This window comes from Lolium rigidum, chromosome 6 (assembly GCF_022539505.1).
Source record: "Lolium rigidum isolate FL_2022 chromosome 6, APGP_CSIRO_Lrig_0.1, whole genome shotgun sequence".
NCBI lineage: Eukaryota > Viridiplantae > Streptophyta > Magnoliopsida > Poales > Poaceae > Lolium > Lolium rigidum.
Window position 1 is genome coordinate 238290882 of NC_061513.1, and position 7415 is coordinate 238298296.

The 7415-nt window shown below is 43.0% G+C and overlaps 1 long non-coding RNA gene across 1 annotated transcript; it reads left to right on the top strand.

Annotated features, from left to right (window-relative positions):
- The first annotated feature begins 6378 nt into the window (after positions 1-6378).
- On the top strand, positions 6379-7192 carry LOC124659203. Its single transcript, XR_006989488.1, has 2 exons — positions 6379-6440; positions 6561-7192. It is a non-coding gene; the product is annotated as an uncharacterized LOC124659203 (long non-coding RNA).
- Positions 7193-7415: the final 223 nt, after the last annotated feature.

Here is a 7415-nt window from a genome sequence, read left to right on the forward strand (position 1 = left end):
TAAGATTGCCTTCGATTTAAGAAAGCAGTTTGGAAAGCCACAAGAATCCATGCCACTTTTACAAATTTGACATCTGATCTACTACTTAAAAGGATTTCATTTTGCAGACAGCTGTTCCAAAGGTAACATCATGGCGCTTTATATCATAGTCTATTTTAAGCTGTTCTTTTGGGTTACCAATTCCATCCGACGTTGTACCTTTCCTATAGCCCCTTTGTTTATTTGATTGACTAAAAGTTCTAAAAAGGCTGAATAATGTCTTGATAGTGATGTGAGTGTTTCTTATGCTCTACTAATTGGAATTGCAGTTCATCCAATTGCGATTTGTTTCAGCTAGCGGCAACGTTGTTCCAGCTAGTGGAAAGGGTTCAGTCACATAATATTTCAATGTCACCAATAATTAACATGGGCAGGTATAGGCTGGCAATTTTATAATCTGCAGAGTTTTCATAGTCTAGGTGCTTCTAAATTCAGACTAGCACTTAGAAAAAAGTAGAGTGTTGCATCAGTTATTTACCTGGCCTATCGTATAGTGCTAGTACCTCGCCTTTTGATGCATAAACATGGTTCCTGCTTCCTGGAATGTTATGATCACAAAACATGTCTGGCTTCTCATGAATGTTTTGGACTTGTCTTTTCTGCCCCAATGTTACGCCTGATCAATCTTTGTTATCCCTGTTATGATGAACATGCAGAAACCACTTGCAATGTGTATCCAGATGTCTTACAAGGTGAACGGGGAAGACAGGTTGGATCAAGGCCAAGTTAGCAATTTGCCTCCTGGATTATAGTGCATTTTTGTGCGTACCATATAGCATGTTGTGACAGTTGTCTTCATATCACATGTTCGGGGGCAGACGGAAGACTTCGTATACTTGTTCAAATGACATGTTGGTCCATCATTTTACCCAACATATTGGATAGTGGTAGCTGTAGCAGTATGTCACATGAGAGGATAATAAAATTTGTTCGATCTCATCCTTCGATTATAGCAGCAGCAAAGGAAAACTGGGGTAACTCCTTCCTCATTGTGTTGTAACTTATTCCCTCCGTCCCGTAATATAAGACGTTAGTACATCTAATATATGAGTAAATTTGATGTAATAAATCTTATATTAAGGGGTAAAGGGAGTACTACACACATAAATCAGGCAGTTGATATTTCGTTGTAACTTTTTTCTTCTGTGTGAGCCTCCGTAGTGTGGAATAGATATTTGATGACTGATCAATAACCTTGCAACTCTGTACTGCCGGGTGCCGCACAGCTGATGGTTTGGGTGTGCTGCAAACCATAAAAAGTTTACGATGGAAAGAGCTATGTACTCCTATGCCATTTTCGTCTTGGTGAATTTCATGGGAGATTGCTGCTGGGTCCCCGTGTGGTGCATGGGACAGTGGCGACTTTCAGGATTCAGAAACGCTTCATGTTCACCTGCACATTCAGTACCTGTGACAGATCAAAATAGACCGATTGACATGAAGCGAGCCTAAATGTGAACAGCTGAGAGCAGCCATCCTGCAGTGGCACATAATATTACAGCTGTGGTATTATCAAACAATTGGTGTGGTGCTGTCCTGCTTGAGACAAAGTTTTATTTCTTGGAGTTATGTGAAGATCGAACATCATATGAAGCACCAACCAGTAGAAAAGTTGGCAGGTAAAGTCAAAACAATAAGCTAGAGATCAGAGAACCAACCTGAGGTTGGGTGGTTAGGAGGGTGGTTGTCAATTTCAAGATCCCCGCCGGCTCAGTCTTTCGGAGGTGCTCATAGAGGTAGGGTGTGCGTGTGTGCGTTCATAGGGGTGAGTGTATACGCGTGTATGTGAGCGTCTGCGTTGTACTGTGTTTCTCAAAAAAAAAAAAGCTAGAGATCATTCGAAACAATGCAACCCAAAAAAGAATGGTGTCGGGATGGAAACGCACGCAAAAAGGTGTTCATAGATGTTCAGACTCCTCTTGTAACCATGTCCAAATCAAGGTACTCCAACGGTGAGCTTATTTATCCTCGAGCCTAAATGTTTTACGTGCCCGTACACCTGACTCAAATCAATAAAGCCAGCTGAACCTCCACAAAGTTTAGGCCATGACTCATGAGGAAGTACCTCCTCAAGGTCTTTAAGAATCAGATGCAGCTTTGCAAGTCACAAAGAGGAAAATCCTGCCTCTTTGAATCGCCGGCTACAACAGAGGGCTGAGACAGGAAACATCCAAAAATATTGACTAGTTATGAAAATTACTAGATAAGAAGGCAAGGTTATTTCATTTTTTTCGAAATGGGGGAAATATCACCCCAGTTTCTGCATCCAAGCGATGCACACGGCTTTTTTTATTAGATTATTCACAAAACCTTACAAGAACAATACAAAAGATCAACCTCGAAGCCACCTCGCTAAACCTACAGTGAGATGAAGGGGATGACAATACACCAACTCACATCATTCAAAAAACCAAATGCTTTCCCAAGCCGCCCAATAGCAGGTGAGAAGCACATCCAGGCAAGGTCATTTCAATAGAGACTCGAGGCATATAGACTACCAAGAAGAACCACTAGATAAAATAAATAAAGTTAAGTTAATTCCTCAGCCCAACATAGGCATTGTTGATATGATCTTCACCCATTGTCGGGTCTGTAGGTGTTGTGTGGAGACTTTGGGTTTTCTAATATATGCTCTGTGTCCGTTCTTTGTTGAATAAATTAATAAAAAATAATGTATGCATCTTTTCGATGCAGAGGCTGGAGGTCTCATCCTCCATTTCGAAAAATATTTCTTTACCCAAAAATAAATAGTAGAAGTACAAGGCAGATCTGTTGATAAATATTTCAAAAGCAATATAAAATACTTGGTAATTTTAGCATACTTGAATAGACGTACTAGACACTTCAGCCCAAACCTAGGGAAGAACCACCTCACTCAACACCCGTCAGACGAAAGGCGAAGCGTTAAGAGCATAATTTTCTGCCACGAAGAAGGTATGTGAAACAAGAGTTTGTTTCAGCATATGTTTACAACCATATACATATTGGCCATCATGATGGAAGTAGTCAACCAACTCGTGAGTGACCAGCAGGAGGACGTCACCATCCACTGACTTAACGTTGACATGCCACTCAGGACTCAAGCATGCAGAGAGCCCCTTGATTTCCCCAACGGGCAATCTGACTCTGTAGGTGTGCCTCCAAACCTTACTTTTGTAGTTCTGCAACATCCATATGTCAATAGCTTGCATGGCATTCACATCTTTACAATTATAGATGCCAAGTGTGACATCCATTCGAAAGATATATGACTTGGTGGAAACAAAAAGTAATAGCACACATGTGTGGTAGATTGGCACAGTAATAGATGCATATTTGTGAAGACTCTCATGTAAAAAGCCTCTCTAATGCTAGAATCCACAGATGGTAAAGTCAATCATGTAAAATGCAATCAATATTAAAAAGATGATTCCAGATGGCAGCCAACACATTATACCCTATATAAAAGTCGATCAATTTCCCTCACCTCATATTGATTGGGGTACTGTTGTTGGGCTATTTATCCTCTCCTTACTCCACTCATGATCCACTCATGATGCGACATGTAGATTTTTTTTCCTCTCCTAATTAACTCAGACGGTCAGTTTTCATTTGTTTCTTTTTTTTTTCTTGGGGAAGGATTACCGGATACCGATCTCTTCCGGTGATTGTGGTGTTCCTGTTTACAGCGGTGGGTTACTTTTGGTGCTTGACACGTTCTTCTCTTCTACAGTTTCTACAGGCTTCGTTTAGATATTTTTCCCATGCCCCTACTCTCATCTCCTTTCTCATGTTGGGGCTTTTCTGAAAGACTAGATGGAGGGGGAGTCGTCAGCCTACGGGAGAAGGGGCAGAGGGGGATGAAGACCGTGGCGCCCATCGACAGGGATGGAGGCAGCCACCGGCGGCCGCTGCTCCTTCAATCAACCAATGCGTGTCCAACTTCCTCTTTCCAACGTCGGTGCTCTCCTCTCTCTTCCTAGCCACGGATGAGTTCTTTTCTGTCCAAGCCCCTTTCCTCGGCCGTCTTCGTGGCCGCTGCTCGGCTTGCTAGGCGAGATGGTTCTCGTGTTTCAAGGCGTGCTCGGTGCGTGCTTCCGCCGCAGGGATGCCTAGACGGCGCAGCTAGCCGGATCCTCCCGGAGGTGGGTTTGGTGGCTGGTGTTACGCAACGCCGAGGTGGCCGTGCCCAGGGAGAAGCTCCTGTAGATGTTTCCCGCAAGCGGCGGAGGGAGAGCTCCAGTACATGTTGCCCGGCAAGGTGTAGTGAGGATGTGATGTATTTATCCGTTCGATGTCACCACACGCTCGATTTCTGTCTCCGCGACGGTGCCACCACTTCCTGCCAAACGCAATCTTAATGTCTGCTACAGTGAGTGGGTGCTCAGTCCAGAGCACTTCTCCTGGAGGTGGGTGCTCATTTCAGAGCTCTTCTCCCAGCTGCTCTACATCAAGCAACTGTATTTGTTCAGGGTTAACTTCATCGCGGTTTGTGCACACAACCTGTTTGGTGAAATGACTATGTGCTAATCCTCTCTGTTCAATCTGCAGGCCACGTCGTCATCTTCAAGTCCAGCTGCCCGCTCCGGCTCCGGCATCGGCATATTCTTCTCAGCCGCATGTTCCTCCGCTCAGCTTAAAATGTCCTCCCAGCCGGCATTCTCTGTCCCCAAGATCGGCCGCCCGAGCCTGATCAACCACGTCTCCCAACAAGGTAAGCATGCCCTCCCCTGAATCTTTCTTTTCGATGTGTGTACGGTTGATGTCCAAAATTTGTGTCAGAGTATGGAGTTTGAAACCTTAAACTACACTCTTTTTTAGGTTGGTACACTAAACCTTGGTTGAGCTAACATTAGTTGATCTATACAGCCATGTGAAATGGCAATGTCTATCTGTACTGATAAGATAAATATTTCCTTGCCAGATTGTTTTGTTGACATATTCAGAGATAGAGTGCAGTTAGTTTCATTGAATTCCATATGTGCATCGTTTAACCGTTTTAACTAGGCATGCTTTAATTTACAAGGTTTATTGCAATACACCACTGCAATTTTCCTATGTGATGAACTAGACTGTTGCTTCTTCTATTTTATACAAGGCTGCAGCAGACATCAGAACAAATACCAACAGATTATGAACTAGATTACTATTGTTCGAATGTTTTGCAGAACTACTAATATACAATGAACATCAAAATGGCGCCGTGGAAGAGAGAATCGCATCCGCTGCTTCGACGCCGTGGATACTGGTAGGAGCTTAACTCAGTGCTCTGCTGATCATCAGTTATATACATTCAAAGGCAAGTACAACAACTATACATGCAAAAAAGATAACAGCATGGCCGCAGCATGCGCCGCACGCCCGCACCGACTCCATCTCATGAACAGTTATTCGCTTTTTGTTCTGCTCTTCCAGCATAATTTGTACGGGTATTGTTCTCAGGCCCAGCACACATTGTAGTTGGGCAGGAGTCTATGGCATATACTATACTAGAGTCATCCATTCATATGGTGAGGTAGATTCATAGGGACAGTGGTAGCAAACCGAACCTTTCCACAATCCATCAAGTTCTTTGGTAGGTTGACCCCACACATCAAGCTCGAGAGTGTATCATCTTCACTTGGTTCTTCCCCTAGACCATCTTCACTTTTTTTTTTTTGCGAGAACTAGACCATCTTCACTTAACTGCAGCATAACCAGTGTAAAATTTGAAATATGTAAATGTCTCATAGCATTCTGCAGAGTTAAACTGATACTGTATGAATTTTTTTCATGAACTAGGATGCTCAAGATAGGTAGATCTAAATTTCATAGATGGAATAGAGAGGCTTGGTAATGTTAGACGCCCCGTAAATGCCATAAGTTTAGACAAAGAAACATGGAAGAATCTGTATGAGCTAGATTTTTATCGTCATTGACCGCAAGGTATGGAGCTGCCCCCACTTCATCGGCTATTCTTCTGATTAAAATTCAACTTGTGGAAAAACATATATATTCTCTTTTATTCTCAGGCTTATTGGAACCCAGCTTCATGAACAATGGATGCATTTTTTATGTTTAACACCATGTACCTTTACAAGTATATCTTATTTTTGTTGCAGTTAACCATGACAAGGGTATGAATATTAAGCAAGCCCAGTTCAACTGTTATTTTCACGTCAGAATCCAATTTGTGAGAAAGCAATATATGGTCTCTTTCGAATCTGATTGCACTGATACATGATGAAACCTTCAGGTTTTGGTTCTGGGTGCCCTGTATTGCGTGTCTGTTCTGATCGTGCAGTATTCTTGGTGTCTACATTTGCAGCTGCTGGAGGAGACTATCGTCAGCGGGCCTTTCTTCGTCGCCTCCTCCGGCTCCACAATGGCGTAGCAGTCTTGGCAGTGTCTCTTCTGATAACGGTGTGGTTCTTCTGATAATGGTGTAGTTCTTCTGGTCTTCAGAGTTTGCTTTTTCTGTTTCTTCTGTTGTGCGCCTGTTCTGTTTCTTCTGATGTGTACCTGTTCTGATCATGGTGCGCTTTCGATGTCTGCATATTCAGCTGCTGGACGAGTATGCAGGGCCGCATTGTCTTCTCCAGCTCCGCATCGGCGTCGTGGGCTGGAGGACGTTACTTCTGTGTTGGCTATTTCCTCCGGCGAGGTTAGTTTTTCTGTGGTTGCGCGTGAGCGTGACCACCAGACTGCTTCTTTGCCTGTTGCCCGTGGCCGTGGCTTCTTTGCCTATTGCTCATCCAGTGTCTCCACCTATTGCACGGTCTGTGCTTCGCTTTTCCTTGGATGGGTTTGTACCCGTTTCATCGCCTCTTGAAGCTGATGCGTGGAGGAGACCGGAGATTTGGTTGGGCAAGCGGCCTGTCCATCCTATACCTATAACAATATCATTGACAGTACTAGAGGTGGCAGTATTTCGGTTCCCCTTGCTCCTGCTGGTTCATCATTGCCACAATTGTTTGGACCTGGTTCTTCAGATTTTGGTGCCTTTCATATCCTGGTTTCTTTGTTGTGTACTTCTTTTTGGGGGCTGTCCTGTGATGTGAAGAAGTGTCATTTAGTATGTATATTAAGGTTTAGAAAATGAATGGGTTTTGCGTTTCTTTTTAGAGACTGCCCTGTGACACAAAGAATAGGCATCGAGTATCTATCTTAATGTTTAAAGCATGCCGCTTATTTGCGGAAAACCAAATCTGATCCCGAGTGCATATGCACCTGGTATATATAAAACATATTTCCAAAACATAAAAAATTTAGTAAAAAAATTTAGCATATAGAGGGACATGTTCTATGTGTGCACGTAAGGTTTCACATAAAACCAATAATTTTTCTACCTTGTGTAAAAAAGACAAATAATGCCTCAAAAAATAGACTATTTTAGCACCAAAGATTTGTCTTTTTTG